Genomic DNA, 21725 nt, shown 5'->3' with positions numbered 1-21725 from the left:
TGAAAAATGCCATTGGTAGTTTGATAGGGATTGCATTGAATCTGTAGATTGCTTTGGGTAGTATAGTCATTTTCACAATGTTGATTCTTCCAATCCAAGAACATGGTATATCTATCTCTCCATCTGTTTGATTCACCTTTACTTTCTTTCACCCAATTCTTATAGTTTTCTGCATACAAGTCTTTTGTCTCCTTAGGTAGGTTTATTCCTAGGTATTTTATTCTTTTTGTTTCAGTGGTAAATGGGAGTGTTTCCTTAATTTCTCTTTCAGATTTTTCATCATTGGTGTATAGGAATGCAAGAGATTTCTGTGCATTAATTTTGTATCCTGCTACTTTACCAAATTCATTGATTAGCTCTAGTAGTTTTCTGGTAGCATCTTTAGGATTCTCTATGTATAGTTTCATGTCACTGCAAACAGTGAGTTTTACCTCTTCTTTTCCGATTTGGATTCACTTTATTTCTTCTTCTGATTCCTATGGCTAAAACTTCCAAAATTATGTTTAGTAATTGTGCTGAGTGGGCAACCATGTCTTGTTCCTGATCTTAGGGGAAATGGTTTCAGTTTTTCACCATTGAGAATGATGTTGGCTGTGGGTTTGTCATATATGGCCTTTATTATGTTGAGGTTAGTTCCCTCTATGCCTACTTTCTGGAGGGTTTTTATCATAAATAAAAGCAGATAAGGATATTTTTCAACAGCGATAGGCAGTAGGTGTCTGTCAGAGGCAACAGTCAAGCACAGTCCCAATGCCTGCTTCAAGACATTGTTTGCAACGTAAAATGAATCAATGAATTCAACTAAACAGGTTATTTTCCTTCTTTGTTTTAAGTTGTTTTTCTATTGGCAGTGTGATTCTCCTCAAGCAGCTCTATAAAATAATAAGAGCTTTAAACAATTCAGGTCCAAGATTGTATTAGGATACACTGAACTTCTCTTCTTGCTTTTAAATAATGAAACTATTATGATAATCCCCAAAGTCTACTACTTGTATTTTTGCTCTATAGAAAGCCTGTCTGTTGCATACAAGTGCAAGTATTCTATCCTCCCATAAACCTTAGGAAACTATCCAAACTTGTGGTTAGATGTAGCATAATTTTCTTTCTTAAATTTTGTGCCCTTTTAATGAGTAGCCTTTTATTCTACTTAATGATGAAGGCCTAAATTAAATATCAACATTTCAATGGCTTGTCATGGTATTTATTTGAAAGCCTCTTTCATGCAAATTATGTATAAACTAATTTGAATATGAACTTACTGTTAATTTTATAGCTAAAAAGTAATGTAATGGCCAGAGTTTTGCCAAGAGGAGTATTTTTAACGATTTTAAACCTGCAAACACTAACGTTGTGAGATAATTTTGAGTGAATGAACCTGTGAAGTACACTGGAGGCTTTCTAGGCTTTTTCATATGGTCTTAGCTGTTGGAATGCTTTGAAGGCATCAATGTACTACCTAATGATACGCTTTTATTAAGATAATTTGAAAACAAACAAAAAACAGAAATTCTATAGGAACTGATAAATTTCTAGTGTGGTGATATGGGATCCATTTTAATAGCTCTTAATCTTACATATCATTGTCAAATAGGAAATACATTTTAATTGCATTGAGTCACAATTATTTAATGTATTTCATTAATTTATTCACTAATGAATATTCATTTAACACATTTGTGCCAGACCCTCTTCTAGTCCCTAGGGATATAGCATTGAACAAAAGAAACATATCATCTCATGGAGCTTATATTGTAGTGGGAGAGATAACACAAAAAAAGTAAAATATGTGTAATGTTAGGTAGTGATAAGTGCTCTGGAGAAAACTGATGTGGAAAGTTTTAGGCTTAACTGGTGGGAAGTATTTATTGTTAAATATGGAGGATAGAGAAGTTTTTGGTGAAAAAAATGTCAATTTTGAGTAAAGACTGGATGGAGATGAGGGAGCATATTTTTAGATAAAGTATTCTAAGAGAGGCAAAAAGCCTAGGGAAGTAGAGTATCTGGTATGTCTAAGGAACAGCAAAGAGACCAAGATGGCTGAAGAAGAACAGTGGTGGTAGTCAAGTAACAAGAAATGAGGTCACAGAGGAAATAAGAAGGTGGTTAAAATTTGAACTATGGAGTTTGACTTTTCTCTAAGTGAAATGTGAAGAAGGCTTTCTGGGTTTAGTGCAAAAGAGTGACATATACTTTGACAGGATCACTAAAGTTGTGTTGAGGCTAGGATGAAGGTGAGCAATTCTGAAGTAGGAAGACCAGTTAGGAGGCCATTAGCACAATGCAGGTAAGAGATCATGGTGCTACGGACTAGATCTATGCAGTGACAATAATAATAGTCAATTACAAATATATTTTAAAGGTAGAGCCAAACAAATTTGCTGCCAAATTGAATGGGAAATGTTTACAAAGAAAGATGTCAAAAATACTCCAAGATTTTGGACTAAACCACTGGTACACATTAATTGCTAATAATAACAATAGCTAACTAAAACTGTGAAAGTAACATATTTCACATACGCAGGAAGGAGGTGGGATGAAAAGAGTTTAGTTCTGAACATATTAAGTTTAAGATGCTTGTTTGACATCTATATAATGATCTGAGTTAGATGGGGAACATTTTAAGTCTGAGATAATCAGACTTACATTTTATTTAACAGAATTAATCATTCTAGTTTGTTAAGAATAGAGAGAGTGGAAGGGAGCAGTCCAAGATAATGAAGTTGGAAATAAGAAACTGGCCATTATCAACATAAATATCATACATAATGAACACACCATCCACGTTCCAACTAAACTACAAAGGTCAGAAACATACTGGTTACTCTTGGGATCTGAAAAAATAATGAAAAAGTAAATGTCTTGAACTAAAGACTTTTCAAGTTGAAGACTTTTTCTAAACCACCTCTGCAGGAAACAGGTAGCATTCAAAAAGACCAAGCCCAACTTTTACTTGTATTGTTCATAATCCTGGCTAGCATTTATAACAGTATGTTCACCAGCACACAAATGATGATTTCGAAGTTTATTCAGAATTATAGTATAAGGTACAAAAGATTAAAGTTATCTCAGTTTAGAAGTTAGGTTTGCCTAAGGAAGTTGAGTGTTTCATCCACTTGAATTTTCTAGTGAATTTTTAACGGGATAGAATAAAAATAAGTATCAAATTGTCTAGTGGAAATGCTTCAAATCTGATCTTGGAAGCTATTGATTTATGACTTGATTATCCTGGATAAAATAACATTTTCCAAAGATTATTCATCCATCAATAACACCAAACAATATACCAAATATGGGAATTTCTTAAGTCATCTTTAATCTCCACAAGTTTTTACTTTACTATATGTTTACACCGTGGGTGAGTGACTTGTGCTGGTCTAGTAATAAATTGGGTCAAAAGATATTTTTTTAAAGAGTGAATTTTATGGTATGCGAATAATATCTCAATAAAGTTATTTTTCAAAAGACCCAAGGACAGAAAATGGGGACTTTCAGTATCCCCCATCTCAGGAATCAGGTCCCATACCCTCAATCCCACTTAGGACTGGCCAGTGAACCCAAAGGTCAGCCCTGAACAAGCCCCTTGTGGCTTTACCACCGTCTCCACTCCACCCAACATCAAAGAAGCAGTAGCTTAGGAAGACATGGAGATAATATTCCAGAGACTCTCTCCATCCAACAGCAGCTCATGTCTTAGCACTTAAAGAGTTATACCTCAGCCATGCAAACATCTCCCCCTACCCCAAAGAACAGAAACCTCAAAGAAGCACTTTGGGCACACTAGGGAGCCCAGCAAAGCCTCCTCTTGGGGGGAAAAAAATGTCCTTGGGGGCAGAGCAAGGCCTCTACCACTCCAGAGAGCTGTAACCAGAACAAACGGCCCCATGGTCCCAAGCCCAGCTCCAACCACAACACACCTGCCTGAGTCCACCTTTCAACAAGAGAAGGAATGGCAGGGCACCCAACAGAGTAGCAACAGCTCCACCTGAGCGTCTTGGAAAAACAAGGGTAAAATAGTGCCCACCTTTAAAGGCAAGTTCAGATCCACCCCTAACCAGGGAGCCCTCAAACCTTCCAACACTCTCTCTTCTAATCCCACAGGCTTTCTGGTTCCTCATCATCCCCATTGCGGGGAGGGGAGAGAACACCAGATTAAGGGTCAAAAGGCCTAGGACACTAGTCTCAGCCCTCTGCTCAAGTGCCCAGACAACTAAGGAAGCCAACAGACCACCACCCAGCCTCCCTGACTTTAAACCCAGCCAGAGGACCACACAGATTCAAAACAACCTCTCAAAAAGAGGGGCTTTCGGGCTTCTCTGGTGGCGCAGTGGTTGAGAGTCCGCCTGCCGATGCAGGGGACTTGGGTTCGTGCCCCAGTCCGGGAAGATCCCACATGCCGCGGAGCGGCTGGGCCCGTAAGCCATGGCCGCTGAGCCTGCGCGTCCGGAGCCTCTGCTCCGCAACGGGAGAGGCCACAGCTGTGGGAGGCCCGCGTACCGCAAAAAAAAAAAAAAAAAGAGGGGCTTTCGAGTGCTCCCATGTAGCCTTTGGAAGAACCTGGGACTCAGGGAGGACGGGCTGGCCCAGGTCACACTGCAGGGCTGGGTTGTCCCGGGCATCACGGAGGCCTCCTACTTCCACCGGTCGGAGAAGGGTGCACCCTCAACAAGCCCCCATTCAGCCACCCACTGCTCAGAATAACGAGACTGTGGCCAGAGAAGCCCAGCGCTGGCCTCGAGCCACACCTCCTGTCGGGCCTTACTAGCGTCTCCTCCGCTAAGGGCTGAGACTGGTTTGCTAGTGCCGGTAACCTGCAAGGGTACTTGCACGTGCGGGGTGGGGGTAGTTCACTAGGCACTCCAACCCAGGGCCCCGTTGCACAGACGGTACACTGGGGCCAGGGACGACCGGCTCGGAACCCGGCGTCCAACCAGGGGCCCACTGGCCCCACAAAGAGACTCAGACACGGAGGACCACCACAAGAACTTACCGGGCACGGCGCAGTCATGGCTGATCCAGAGACGCTCAAGGCGCTGGGAAGCCCAACAAAGCAGCCTTTATCTTTGCTGCGCGTTCAGTTTCCACGCCTCCAACCGCCGCCAATAGCAACGCGGTCGCTTCGCCGCGCCCCGCCCACCGCCAGTAAAGGAGACGCGGCGCTTTGGCTTTTTACTCCCCCGACCGGAAAGAGAGCCGTTTGGCCTGTTTCGTAGTCTCCGTGCGCCCAGTCGCCACCAGGACAGACAGCCCATGGACGATGCCGCCAAAGTCTTCTGTCCACCGTCACTCATTCCCCTGAGAAATTCAGAAGACTTATGTATAGATTTACTATTGCTCACTTAAAAACAGTTGATTTCAAAGTACATCCTGTTAAAGCCAAGAATACAGACCTGTAAAGAGTTTTTATATTTAGTGTGTTTAGAAATCATCCTGGCTAGATAGGTCTCCCAGGCTGCTTAAATACTGATGTGCTCCCAGCCCTGGTAAACAAACTTAGGTGTCAGGCAACTAAAATGTTCTCTACTGGAGTGTGCAAGAATTAACACCCTTCTTTGCTCATGATGCTTGCTAGAAGTTTGGCAAAGGACTTACACTGGATTTCTTTAAAAGGAACCAACATAATATGCTTCAAATAAATAAAGTTTATCCGTGTTATTGTGGCAAATAAATAACTGAGAGGCATGTAGGTGGGAAGCATCATGACCCTAATACGAGGAAGCTACACTAGCTATATAGTTGTATAACTGAGCTTTTGGTCTAGATCCATTTTCCACGCTTCCTGGGCACACTGTTATGCAACTCATCTTGTTCACATTTTGTAGCCGCTCCTCAGCTGAGTGAATTGGCACTGTTTTCCACTGCTTCACCTTCACTTTGAAGGACTGGAATCTCCTTAAATGGACTGTTACCTGACATAAATTCTAGGAAAAAAAGTAATTGTCAAAACCTAAAGCCCCACACATCTCCCTACTCTTGCCCATGAATCCACAGGTATCCATGTATTACAAAGTTTGAGTCTTAACACACAGAAAACTTTAATTATTAAATATTGCTCTCAAATTAAAAACACATGTATCGTTAATCAGTTTCTAAGTACTTAATTGTTCCCAGCTCCCCACTCCTTTTCAGTGGAGGGGGCAATAAAGGAAGTGCACAGGTGGAACTGAGAGTATTCAAGAGCACCCAGTCATCAGATGTGAAAGGGAACCTGCTGTGATTAGTTGGGCAAATATATTAAATTAAATGGTAAAATTATTTTCTGTAAAAAATTATATTACATTAACTATAATATAATATTTAAATATGTATAAATATATACACTTGTATATTACAAAAGAATTTTAAAACTCTTACATTAACTGATTTTTCAAAGTGTTACACACGTTTAATAAAAATAAATTTGTCTACACCTGAAAATTTTAATACTTGATCACATTTCTATTACACTGGGCATGCATGGTATGTCAGTCTCAGTTTGGTCAGAAAAACTGACCACTACATGTGTTAGGGGAATAAAGGGAACATATGCAGGAATAAGAGATTAGGAGTATGTAAAAAGAACTTAGGGATGATCTGAAAGATCTCAGCTGAAGCGTATGAGAAACGGGCACTACTGAAAAGTCTGAGGAGAACAGCATGTCTTCCACTGTGAAACAGGAGCAAATAGAGAGGTCTGTGAAGCCACCAGCACACTTTAAAACATGAAAGCACAAATTCATAATAGAGAAGTGCTAATCTGACACCTCTCGATGTCATGATGGACATCAGAAAGTCATGGAGAAGTCTTCAGGGCCATCTTGTCTGATCACAACAACCGCAAAAAAAAAAAAAAAAGGTTTCCCATCCTGTCCACCTTCCAAATATCATGTGATCTCCTCTTATTGGCCAATTCTAACATAAAACACACAGGTAAAGAGATTCTGGGAAACCTATGCCAGGTTTCTCCTCCATGCTGGACAGAATTAGGTTGGGAAGATACTGAGCTGGCCAGATAACACAGCACAGTCCACCTCCTCACAAACTGGGGAGATACGTGTATCTCCTTATATATTTTATATGTAATAAGTATATACACATATAAAATATGTATACATATATAAGATATATATGATACAAGGGATTATACATATTATATTTGATATCTTAAGTAGACAGTAGCAACATACTTCCACCTAACATGATGTAACTATCTCATACCTCCAAAGTCACGCTTACCTCTCCCATAAAGGCAGACATTCAATCCTATATGCCACGTTATTATTTGATATTTATTCCTCTTCTAGCTCATTTACAATCTCAATGAGCTATCCTGTTTAATACATATGGAATTAAATGGTGAAAAATATGGTTAATCATTACTGGAACTCTCATCCAAGAGTAGGAGAAGGAGAGAAAAGTAAAGAAAAAATAATTAGTTTCATATACTTCATATCTATTAACATGCATTTGCTGACATATATATGTGTGTGTGTATATATATGCACACATATATACATGCATACATACATAAAGCAAAGAATAAATTTGTGTGGCCATTTCTAGTGACTAATTTGGGGTAAAATGAGACATACCTATATCCACTGTTTGGTTTTCTGACCTGTGTATATTAACTGTGGAGAAATAATGTCATCTATTTGTTGCTGGTTTAGATACACTACTGCTTGGGACTAAAACTAAGCATTCAAAAAGTTATCCCGTTGTCCTTTCAGGCCATCTGCTCTCTTTAGCACATAGTAAGACCAATGAATTCTTTGACCTAGATACTATTCCTTGAATTATAATTAGTTACATTTAGCAACATGCTTCATTTTAGAAGCAATGATGTGTGGAATGCATTCTGTAAATATATAGATTAGTGTTACAGCAAAAGCACTGGGGGTAGAGGAGAAAAAGTCACAGTGCCTTTAAGATGTGACTTCTGAAATGGTAGAATAAGGATCTCAGCAGAACAACAATTTAAGTGCTGAATATTATAAAAGTGTTATCATTGAAAGTCTCTGAAATTGACCTAAGGGCATATAATAAATAAAGAAATGTGAACACGAAACTTGAAAATCTACTAAATCTTGGCAAGGATGGTGAAAGTCTGTGGCTTTTGAGATATGATCTGCTATCTTACCACACATCCCTCCCCCATCATTGGCATGTTATGGAAACTCTATCCCAGGCATATACAGCCACAAATACCGGACTCCCCTGTCCTCTAAGCTCCCATTCTGGGTCTACAGGTTCAGGCTATTGTTTCTTGCCCTTTGTGTTGCAGAGGCTCTGTTCCCAGAGGCATGGCTGAGGGAGCAGGTCTCCTTTCTCCCAGCCAAGTCCATATTTACAGGGCAGAAATCCTACTCCAGGCACAACAGACAGAAAATACTAGGACTCCATATTTTCCTTCCTCAGCTTGCTCCCCCATTAGGCAGAAGTTCAAAGGCCAGGTTTTGCTACTCCCCAAATACCAGTACCCACTCATAGAGCAAAGGTGTCACTCCAGATAAAGCAGGTTCCTGATCTCACCTCTGGTCCAGTGGTGTAGTGATTCTGCACAGTGGAAAAGCAGGCTGTAAGGATGAGACATTTCACGGCTTTACCTGAGAAGATTGATTTTATTTGGACCAAAGATTGGAGAAAGCCATGGTTAAGGATGATGTCAAAAACTATGAAAGTCTTGGTGAAAAGCAATTCAGAGGCTCTATCAGCTCCATGACAGAAGCAAAATAGCAGAGCAATCAGAAATTTAATAAAGAGAACCACGGAAGAGACAACCAAGAAGAGCCTTTCTGTGATCACAGTAAACATTGGGGCTCAGAAAAGCTGTACACAATTGTTAGGCTGTACCCACTCAGGGACAGTTTGGTTGTCCACTCAGGGACAACCAAAGCAAAATGTGAGGCAAACTTGAAACCATTTTCAAGATATACACAAATTCATCAACAAGGGACTGACACTTCACTGTCCTAAAGGGCTGAAACGAGTTCTGATCAAACATTGAACAATAAGCTATTTTGATTCAGGGGTGACTCGAAGGATGCCAGACTTAAAAATAAAATTATGGTCATCCCTGGCTGTCTAAAAGATTATGTGCTTACTCAAGGATGTACGCTCTAAGGAGTTATTAGACAGGAAACTACAAGCTACAAGTCCATGGCTGAACTTGAGGGGGGAAGAAAATTCACAGACACCCTGATCTGTGATAGCAGCCTCCAGCCACATGTACACCCAGTGATACAGAGTAAAATCAAATTAGCTAAAGGGACTTAAGCACAGAATTAAACCAATTAGTGGCTTATGCCAACCCAGGGACAAACCCTAGATAGACAGGCTAAAAGAGAAAAACAGGGGGAAAAATCTGAGAGGGGATATAAAAGGCTATACACTGCAGAGAAAATAGCCTTTGTAGAATTAGTTCAAGCAAGTTAACTCTAGTAAAAAAAATCATCTAAAATGTTTAGAGGTTTAAAAAATTGGAAACATACCATGTGCATGACTCAGCAAATAATATTTTTAAGATTGCAATATTCCCAAACTAGTCTACAGATCCAATCCCTATCAAAATCCAGCCTGGCTTTTTTTCCCCTACCCCAGATATTTACAGCTTGATCCTAAAATCTGTATGGAAATGAAAGTAATCTAGAATAGCCAAAGCCATTTTGAAAAAAAGACAAAGTTGGAGGGCTTATACTTACTGAATTCAAAACTTACTATGAAGCTACAGTTATCCAGACTTTCTGATACTGGCTTAAGGATAGACATATAGACATAAAAATTAATGGAATAGAAATTAGAGTCCAGAAATAAACACATGTTTCTAGGGTCAACTGATTTTTTGACAAGAATGGCAAGACAATTAAATGGGGTAGATAATAGTCTTTTCAACAAATGGTGTTGACACTAGATAGCCACATGCAAAACAATGAAGTTGAATCCCTATTTCACACCATTTACAATAATAAAATCAAAATGGATCAAAGATGTAAATGTAAGAGCTAAGAATAAAAATATTTAAAATAAATCAGTACAAATAAAGATGACTTGGAAATTGTCACTGGTTTTTCTTTTTTTTAAATTGAGCTATAGTTGATTTATAATGCTGTGTTAGTTTCTGGTGTGCAGCAAAGTGATTCAGTTATACATATTTTTTTTCATATTCTTTTCCATTATGGTTTATTACAGGATATTGAATATAGTTCCCTGTGCTACACAATAGGACCTTGTTCTTTATCCATTCTATATATAATAGTTTGCATCCACTAGTCCCACACTCCTAGTCCAATACTTCCCCCTCCCCTGGCAACCACAAATCTATTCTCTATGTCTGTGAGTCTGTTTCTGTTTTGTGCATAAGTTCATTTGTGCCATATTTTAGATTCCACATATTAGTGATATCATAGCGTATTTGTCTTTCTCTTTCTGACTTACTTCACTTAGTATGATAATCTCTAGGACCATCCAAGTAGCTGCAAATGGCATTATTTCATTCTTTTCTATGGCTGAGTAATATTCCATTGTATACATGTACCACATCTTTTTATCCACTCATCTGTCAATGAACATTTAGGTTGTTTTCATGTCTTGGCTATTGTAAATAGCACTGCTATGAACATAGGGGTGCCATATATCTTTTCAAATTATAGTTTTGTTCAGATAAATGCCCAGGAGTGGGATTGCTGGATCATATGGCAACTCTATTTTTAGTTTTTTGACGAACCTCCATACTGTTCTCCCTAGTCGCTGCACCAATTTACATTCCCACCAACAGTGTAGGAGAGTTCCATTTTCTCCTCACCGTCTCCAGCATTTGTTATTTGTAGACTTTTTAATGATGGCCATTCTGACTGGTCTGAGGTGGTACATCATTGTAGTTTTGATTTGCATTTCTCTAATAATTAGCAATGTTGAACATCTTTTCATGTGGCACTGGTTTCTTTGTTATGATACCTAGAGCACAGCAAACAAAGAAAAAATATATAATTTTGACTTCATCAAGTTTTTGAGTAAAACATTTAAAAAGGATAATAGCAAGTGAAAAGACAAACCACAGGATGGACGAAAATATTTTAAAATCATATATCTAATAAAGAAAACATTGTATCCAAAATATGTAGTGAACTTTTAACCCAATTTTAAAAATGGTTAAAAGATTGGAATAGACATTTTTCCAAAGAGGATACACAAATGGCCAACATGAAATGATGCTCAATGTGGTTAGTCATTAGAGAAATGCAAATCAAAATCACAGCAAAATTCCATTTCACATCCACTAGATGGCTATAGTAAAAAAGAAGGACAATAACAAGTGTTGATGAGGATGTTCAGAAGTTAGAACCATCAAACATTGCTGGTGGGAATGTGAAATATTCTAAAATAATATTGTGATTCTGGTTGCACAACCACGTGAATATACTAAAATCATTGAATGGTACACTTTAAACAGTTGAATTATAAGGTATGTTAATTACAACTCAAAAATGATGTTAAATATTAATTATAAAAAAGAAAAAAGGTAAGCATCTTCTAACAAAGGTAAAAATGTCATGATGGAAATGGTTCGATGTAACCAATTTGCTTTCATATGACTTTCTGTTTCCCTGTGGAATGGTGCCGTATCAGAAACTCATTATAGTTTCTGCTGTTAACGATGATCAGCTTAGCCTTGTTGAATGCAAATGACTGCTGTTGAACTCATACACAACCTTCCTCCCTATTGTTGTCAGCACATTGTAATGAGTCTACTAAACAAAGACAAGAGCATCTGGGGAAGAAGATTATTGGCTCCCACAAAGTAGGTTATCTTGATCACCTGATAATTGAGAGCCTTCTTTTTCCTATGATTTATTTTGATGTGCACTTTTTTGGGAAACAAACATCCCCAATTTGCCAAATTTAGGGGTCCATTCACATAATTCTTCCCCAGACTTCTTTGTCATCAAATCTCCAATCTTGCTCTTTCCAAGTCCTTGACCATTAGTCAAACTATTAAACATATTTGATGAGTTAATGTAGATTTATACTTCTGCTCAACTCTTTCTCAAAATAAAGTTAGCCACCAAACATGTAGTTTAAAGCTTTTCCTACTTAGAGGATTTCCTTGCAGTTATCCACTTTCAGGTGGTACAGCCTGCTTATCAGCACCACCTGTAAACTAGATCCGATACCCTTTTCTTCTTCAATCAAACAATCATAGGGAATGCTCTATGAAGTCTTGTGGCTTGATATTCCATGAGCATCTGAGACACTTCCTTATGCAACCTAGCTATGCCTCCAGTACCTACTACCTTGTATACTCTTTTATTTACAATTTTGACTTTATGATGGAGTGCCACTAATGTACTCAAATTTATGCCTTGATGGCTCAGACACTGAGTCCAAGGTGGGCCGTTAGATTACTTGGTAGTTTGGAGGCCCATGATAAAGCACTCAGTCTCCACCTGGCACAATGTTATTGCAGAGTTTTTTTCTCCACAAAAAGAACAAATTTCTGCAACAGATCGCTTATATTAGCTCAAAAATCCTTAGTGTATGCATAATACTTTACCTATGGGGCCTTCCTAAAGCATTCCTATTTGTCACAAGCACTTTGTCCCCCATCAAATCTGCTGTATCATATACCCTAGTGTCAGAGCACCTTGCCAGACAATCTGAATCTGTTGCAAAGTTTTCTCTCCTGCTGAACTCAAAACACATAGACATATGGGTTACACCATAAATGGGCTTGATGAAAGATGATGAAAAATAGTAAAATCTGCTGCTGAAACCTAGAGAAAATGTTTGAGAGAGGGAGTTATGTGAATCTGAGGTCTTTCTTCCCGTCATTCCTTCCTGGCAGGCTTGCCCTATTTTCTGTGTTATGTGTACTTTGGTCAAAAGGCACAACTTCTTTCAGGTGGCCAACTTTACCTACAAAACTCTTAACTCTCTCCCTCTCTCTCTAATATAAATATCCAGTCAGATAAGCCTTCTCTCATCCTTCATATTACTTCTTCAAAGCTGAGTGGTAACAGCCTCCTGCTATTATTCTCTCCAGGATTCCTCACTCGTCCCTGTGCTTTTCCTAAATATTCCCCTCACCTTGTGAATATCTTTGAAAGCAACCAAATTCAGTGTGCTTTCTCTCTCATAACAGAAATCTGAAAGATTCAACTGAATATTATCATTGCATTTCAGTAGTCTACAATGTTACTAATAAAAATACTATTTTAATTTTGTTTTAATTTGCACTTACTTGACTACTAGCCTTGTTGTTTTTCATTTTATTGATACTATAAGATTACTTTCTGAATTATTCTCTTGCTTTGATATATTTGTTTCAGAGGGAGTTTAAGACATATGGATAGGAGTAATTTAGATTATGGATATTAGTGTTTTTTTGTCATTTGTGTTTCAGATAACTTTTCCTCACATTTGTTTGCCTTTTCAGCTCAGGTATTTTACTTTTCGTGAATAAAAATGTTGATTATTATTTTCCCACTATTTGTTCAAGATTATTATTTGCTAATGCCTCTTGAGAATTAGATTTCAATTTTGTATATACATATCACTTATGACATAATTTTGACTCCCTTGTCATTTTCAATTTTGTATCCAAAAAAATCTTTTACTTGACCTCTGAAATACAGGTTGCATTTTTTTTTGTCTTAAGTTTTCTTTCTATTGATTTTTAACACTGAATTCAATTCTGCTACTAAAATTTTAGACTCTGCTGGCTTTTCTTACTATTGTTTGCTCTCATTTATTCTCAAGATTTTCTTTTGTCTTTTCAGTATGTTCTACATTATAATAAATTCTTATTTATAGGGACACAATTGACTATTATTTTACAGAGAGTAAAAAGCAGAGAACTTTCTATTGTTTTATTTGCTTTCTGATAGTAAGAAAAATTAAGAAAAAAACTTCCTTTAAAAGTCCTAAAATTAGTGTTCCTATTTTTAAAATGTTTTGACACAAAAATGGTCCCTAGCTTTTTTCTCTTTCTGCTAACTTATCTATGAAAAAAGAGAAATTTATCCAGCCTCAGGGATGGCCCTTAGTCCCCTTCTGACCATGCCCTTTCTCTGAGAATTCTCCTCTCTTATCTAAAACTGAATCCCATATTTTTGTGTATCCCATAACAGGAATCCAGCAGGAGTTATTTTATTGTGGTTAGAAACTTGGACTATGTGGGAGCATCTCCTGCTCCATTACTTGTTCTCAAATTTTGAGAAGCACTTCTAATTACTCTTCATAGACCAGGGCAGCAGAACTACTATCCAGGGTGGACAGCTTCCAGGGATCTTTTAGCCTCATTTCTTGTTATAATGTGCAATCATACATTTTCTTTTAGCCACTGACATGGTAGAAATTAGCATTTGTATTTTCTGAATAGATGTTCCAAAAGAAGAGTTTAGGTTACTAGAAATTATTCTGGTGAGTCAGAAATCCATTCTTATGAACTAAGTGGCCTGGATTCAAGTAAATGTAGGCTTTGAATTTCTAAACCTAGGGTGAGAGGAATGAGATATGGAGTTTCTTCTTTTTCTTAACTTTGTTTTTCTCCTTGCTGATAATGGATGCAAAATATGTGTCTATCCTCTTTATTATTTTTCATATTCTAGTAACATTGTATTATGTATCCACTATTCCCATATTATAGAATAGCTCAGACTCCTTTTTCTATTGCTGTGGAAAAATTTTATTTGTTTTTGTTTTGGCAAGTTTTCAAGGATGTTTTCATGACAACAGTTACTAGATTGCAGAATCTTCAGACCTGAAGTCTGCCTAAGTTCCTGACAAGCTAACATTTGTGCTTGCGACAGGTATTCAAAATTTCAGCATTAAGTTCATCTCTCTGTTACCACAAAAGGTGTTGTACAGGATATCAGTAAAAAAAGCAGACAAAAGAAGACTTATCCAACAGTACTACAAACACTAGGAACCATATGCTCCCTAGAATAAATAGCACTAACTATCCCAAGAGCATTTTCATTTTTACAGAGTGAGCCTAATGTCATAGAGTGAATGCTAATTGTTACCTCCTACAATGGAAGGTAGGTATTTGCGGATTTTAACTTCCTACAATGTCCAATTTCTCTGCCTAAATATAAGGCTGCCACTAAATTTTCTCATCTCATAGGAAAGAATATCTTTTGACCATGATAATGAAAACTTTCTTGTACCTTTTGATAGTGCAGCAAGATGAACTGTCCAGAGAGCAGAGAACCTCAGACTGATGTGTCTTGGCTGTGCTTTTCCTTTGCTAGGTAACGGGGGAAATTAACTTTATCATTACATTTTACCATTTCCAAAATGAGAATTTCCACTTGTGAATTTGTTTTCCAAACTAAAGTAAATCATAGACAATACTGAAATATATTTTATATATCAAGATATAGTAGCAATTCAGTGGTAGAAAAAATGTTTGTGTCAATATTAAGTACAGTAGTCATAAAATTAAAATTAGCAATTATGTTAGACCTATCTATTGTCTCAAAACATAATCTTATAGATCTGCATTTTTACTGTAAACATTATAGGCTAAGATCTCTATTATGAAATGTAGTTTCTAACATAACCAAAAGCCTCTAAATAAAATTATATTATTTGGAGATTTTTTTAACATCACATATTTCCACTTATTTCTGAATCCCAAAGTATTTAAAAGAAGTTGTGAAGAGTAGAATTTCTGTGGCAAATAATTTGAAAAACAATAATAGATATTAAACAAGAATAATGTTAATAGATATTAATATATATAATGTTAATAGATATTAAATATATATAATATATTTATATATGTTTATATATATAAATATATATATAATATATTTATATATCTATATATACTATATATATAGATATTAAATATATATAATGTTAATAGATATTAAACAAGAATAAACTTAGATTATTGTTTATGCCTTTACTAAATAAATACTTGATATGTATAAAAAATTTTTAAACTAGAATTCATGTTCTAAGCACTACTTATCCAAAAAAGTGAAAATTTCAACGACAAGGAGTAACAGATATATTTAGACAAGAATAAAAGAAGTCTCTTAGATGACAAAACAGAAAATATTTTCTCTAAGTAAAGATATTTGAAGGTGTTTTACTGAGCATAATTTCTTTACATAGTACATATGAGAAATTAGTTTCTAAAACAAAATAAAACACTAACAGGCAGATAACTCATTATGTTGCCGTCACAAATACAAATTATAATTACTGTTAATATGTCACATGGCACTAAAGAAAGAAGGTGGAATCAAACACATTCAAGGTTATTTTGATTTCCAGAAAGCTATTATATATGTAAGATAAATTCAAAATTTGACTTTCATTCCAGTAAAACTATTTTATAATTTGAAGAACAAAGATATTCATTAATATTTTATACACAGAATATACATTAATACTTAATTATTTAGCCCAGGGATAAGCAAACTACAGCTAGTAGACTAAATCCAGAGCTCCACTGATTTTGTAAAGTTTTACGGGAACACAGGAACATCTACTCATTTAAGTACTGTTAATGGCTGCTTTCCTGTTCCAGTGACAGAGTAGAGTATATGTCAGACTGCAAGGCACATAAAGTCTAAAATATCTACTATATAGCCTTTTACAAAAAAAGTTTGCCAAAACCTGATTTAGGGTATTGTCTAGAGCATAGTAGAAATTCAAAATTATTTACTGTTGCCAAAAATATTTAATGAGGTAAAATATCTGTATGTAAAGGCTGAGATTCAGATTCAACAGAAAACTTTCATAAAATAATGTAGTATGGAAAAACATTTTTCAGAAAGGTAATATTACACTATACATAAACAGCAGTAGAAATGTGCAAAAATTTTGTTCTAATAATTATTCTTTTGAAAATCTATTGTGAAAAAACTTGAAATGTGTAAAAGTCACTAAGATGTTCATAACAATATTTTTATATTTATAAAAATGTTTAAAAAATAAAATTTGTATTATATTTTATTCCCTGAATGGAATAGTATATAGTCACTATGAATTACACCTATTAATAATATGTAATAATACTTAAATGTATTCATCTAAACAGCTATTATATACAATTTAACATATTCAATGATCTCTATATAACTGAGAGTCTTATATAATTCAATAATTATAACTATAAAAACAAACACAATGGAATGATTATGGTACTTCTGTGGCTAGTGCTCTTACGGATGATTTTTTTCCTCTACTTTCCAAAAGTTCTGTTATATACTTAAGATTATTCTTAAAACGACCAAGACAGTTTTAATATTTTATATGTATTACATATATTTAAATATATTGACATTTTGGTTATATTACATTTAATATCACAGAATCTTGGTGTTAGAAATAAATTTAGATTAACCAGTCTAAACTTGATACTTTTTCTGGAAAGTTACTTGTAAAGGAATTTTTCATCCTCTCCTTCATTATTTCAGTGGCAAGAGCTTATAATCAAATACCAGTATCTTAAGCTAGAAAATAAATCTCCTTTCAATATAACTATCTACTTAAACCTTATGTTGCTTATTTTCCAAAGGGATGAGCTTCTACATTATGACATGAAAAGAGTTTATATATCCTCAAGTTTTTCAGTTTCCTGTCTATGACATCCATGTATTTCAAGACCTGCTCCATGCTTTTCCTCGATGTTTATAAGTTGGTAATACTAGAGGTTTTGATGAGTGTCCACAGGCTTCAGTCATGTCTCTGGAAAATGCAGGTGATAGATGGCTTAGAGGATCACTACTATCAATCATTTCTTCAAACTTGTTAATGTCTATGAATACTATTTATTGCTTTGGGATGTGTGGGATATGGTTTTCTATTCAGAAGGCCTGTGTTCATGTACTGTTGTATATATCCATATTTGTTGTGTGGTTCTATAAACGAGAATGTAATTTCTCTTTTTGTTTTTTCTCCTTTGTGACACATGAAGTCATCTTAAAATACTTAATATGCAAGAGGAATGTTTGGATCCTTGTATATTATAGAAATAGGAGAGTAGCTGAAAATATCAGATATATTTACTTGTTTTATATATCTACCCTGAAAGTTCTCAGGGGTGCTTCTTTAAATCAGAGATTTTTGTAAGGGGAAAATAATTAACTGAGATGTCTAAACCCATAGTATAAAATAAAGTTACTTCAAACTACCAGCAGTTTGCCCTATCAACATAGAGCAAAAAATTAAAAACAATTTAAAAATTATTGTGGATTTATTATTTATTCCCATTGCTAAAATATTGAAAAAAAGCTTGCAGTTAGCGTCTGAATTTGCTTCAGTCTCGTTCTTGTCTTTTTTTTTTTTAATAAGCCATTAGTAAATGATTTCAGCTTCTGCTTCTGCAATGATATATAGCCTATTGTCTTTTTGTTATCAGACCTGCTAAGAAATTGTGAAGTGTTCGTATTTTGTTTAAAAGTACTTAATGTTCAGCCTTTAAGTGTGCTTATTTTGCCTTAATTAGAAAGACTCAACTGTATCTTTGTAATACTTGCAATGCTATTATCATTGGTGTTACTGTAGACATGCAACTAAAATAGAAATAATTAAGATGTAAAATTATTTTGTATGTGTACCGATTCTTTATTTTGCTTTTGATTAAGAAAATATTTTTATTGACTTATGGAACTGGTGGGAAAAATGATCTGCACTAAAATAGTCCTATACAATTTGTTTAAGCTAAATAGATTTTTAAAAGAATCTTAATTCACTATTTGGGTAAACTTACATCTTAACAAAGCAAATAGAATTACATATATTGACTATGTGTATATTTATTATTTGTGATGCATTTTATTTACACTGACAATGAAGACATATCAGTTGTCCCCAAAATACCAAATGTGCAGTATATATCATCTACAGCATCTTTCTCCTTACATAGATATTTAAATTGAGTCTTGATATAAAGTATAGTTTTGCCAGTTTCTCAGTGCTCAAACTGTATGTGCACTGTGGAAATAAAACATCATTCTATTTAAAAATAAATATGAATGTACTAAAATGCAAAGCAAAACTTTAATTATTTCATAAGAGGAGACTCAGTTTTATAAAATCTGAATACTCTATATGTTTATTAATGTGGAGAATATGTGTCAAATAATTTTGCAAAATTAGGAAAATACAGGAAATATATATTGAAGTGGCTGCTTTTTTTCACATATTTTTGCAGAAGAGATTATGTTGAGTAAATATAAACTCATTCAGCTACAGTTAAAATCCGTGCAGAGTGGGGGCAGTATAAGTCAATGAATTTGCAAATCAGATTAGACACAATCATTCCAATATTAGAGATGTGCTAAATAAATAAACAAACAAGCAAAACAGCAAATGCTTAGAGTGTTAATAACTGGATTAGTTTAGAGAGACTCTTAAACAGATATTCTAATTCATTGACACTGGGCTTAATTTCATAAATCCTACATCCCCCCTATTGCAAATTTATCATTGCAGTCACACAAACTTATAAACATTAGAGAAAACATTACAGAAAAGTATAAAATTCTAAAATGGAGAATTTCTTTTCTATATAGTTCATACCTAAACATTTTATGTACTGAAATTTTTCTTTGTGTGTGAGCAAAGTTTTAATATTTTTATTATTTTCTTTCTTTCTTTAAATTTTTATTGGAGTACAATTGATTTACAATGTTGTATTGGTTCCAGGTGTACAGCTAAAAAGAGTGGATATATGTATATGTGTAACAAAGTTATTTATTTATTTATTTTTTTGCTGTACGCGGGCTTCTAACTGTTGTGTCCTCTCCCGTTGCGGAGCACAGGCTCCGGACGCGCAGGCTCAGCGGCCATGGCTCACAGGCCTAGCCGCTCCGCGGCATGTGGGATCTTCCTGGACCAGGGCACGAACCTGTGTCCTCTGCATTGGCAGGCAGACTCTCAACCACTGCGCCACCAGGGAAGCCCTCAAAGTTTTATTTTTTAAAATCAGACATAGACCCCTTAAATCACTAGTACTTGGCTACTTTCTACCCTAAAAACATAGTTTTTGGCTGAAATTTCTATAAATTTTATTGGAAATAGACATTTGTACTCTCCAAAGTTCTCTTTAAAGTTGCCTTCATTGTGCATGCTTATACATATCAATTAATAATAGTAGTAATCTCTTGGATGGGAGTAATATAGAGATAAATATATCCAACTACTTGCCTTCATCATAAAAAAACTCTGAACACCTTATTTCTTTGCATTTAATCTTTTTTTGTAAGATATGTCAATTTATGTCTTAAAAAGGCCATATATTTAATTGCTGAAATGTAACATAATGATAGATAACATTTACTGAGTGCTAACTGTATGTTCAGGCTCCTGGTTATATAAATATTTTTAAACTTCATTTAATAATGAATAACTCACAAACATTCAATGTAGGAGCAAATATCAGCATTAGGGTTTCCCAGATAATGAAATTAAGAATTAAAATAAAATAGTTACTTTATTATGATTACATAGTTTGTAATTCATGGTGCTGAATTTCAAACCTAGACAAATAAACTCAGTACCCTTAAACATCATGAAATGTTCTCACCCATGTACGTTTTGATGTCAACTGAACACTAGAAAGTACATGAAAATAGCATTTCACTGCTCCAGCACTTTGATGGAAGAAAAAAAGAGTCAATGTATAAATGATACATTTATGTCACAATTTCTTTAGAAAGATCTTTATTCTTATTCCTTCCTTCAACTACAACTATAAAATTTATGTATATTTTTCCTTGAATTCTTGGAATAAAAACAAACTGAAAGAATAGGTGCTAAGAATATATATCAATTAAACACAAATATTTTTATTTTATTGCAAACCACCTAACGATTGAAAAACAAACCTCTATTATTATTATTATTAACTTTGATTCTTTGTGTCCCATACGATCACGTACACATTTCTAAGTAGTTCTTACCTAGTTGTAAGAGTATCGTATATTCATGGATTAATTTATTTTTCTCCTAACCTGGTGTTACCTAGTTATAGTGACTGATACTATTTAAATAAACTTATAATGGGAAGTGCATAGCAGAGTTCAGCAGTATAATATGTGTTCAATTAATGTTTGTAACATGATTCTCATGTATACAGAATTTCTTATAATAGTAATATTTATGTTATTGTTATGTAATAAATATTTACACATACATTTATTACCTTATTTCCTAATAAGTACTTTTTTTTAGTTGAAAAATCAAAACCTTTCTAGAATATATTACTGAAAAATAGAGTGCACTTAAGTATATCTATCTAGCATCCTCTTGGAGAAACTATACCTATATCCTGAATTAGTGGCATATTTCTTATAAAATAATACACAAAGTTGAAATGACATTTTAAAAAAATCCATATTTTTGGAAAACATACTGCTTTAATGTAAATTGTGTTGTCTATGAGATTAGACCATGCTTTAAGTGAAGCCACACTAAATAAAACTTCAATTTCTTTAATGATCACTAAAAAAAATAACTATTATATAATGTATAACTATAGTCAGTAACTTGAAGGGTACTATATAAAATTTTGAATAATGGTTAATTTAAGTAACTCAGTCTCAGTAAAATTATGATTTAGTAGATAATATGATTTCAATTATGTAACATCAGGTATAAAATTGGAAATATACAGATTTTTAAAAATACAAAAATGGGATGCATCATAACTTAATATTCAGGATTTCATAAAGGTTTTTCTTAGGACAAAAATCCCTTTAGCAAGGTTGAAAGTAATTGGGAATTCT

The sequence above is a fragment of the Grampus griseus genome, assembly GCF_964374135.1.
Source record: "Grampus griseus genome assembly, chromosome: 4".
Taxonomy (NCBI): Eukaryota; Metazoa; Chordata; class Mammalia; order Artiodactyla; family Delphinidae; genus Grampus; species Grampus griseus.
Note: the sequence above shows the minus strand (reverse complement) of the source record.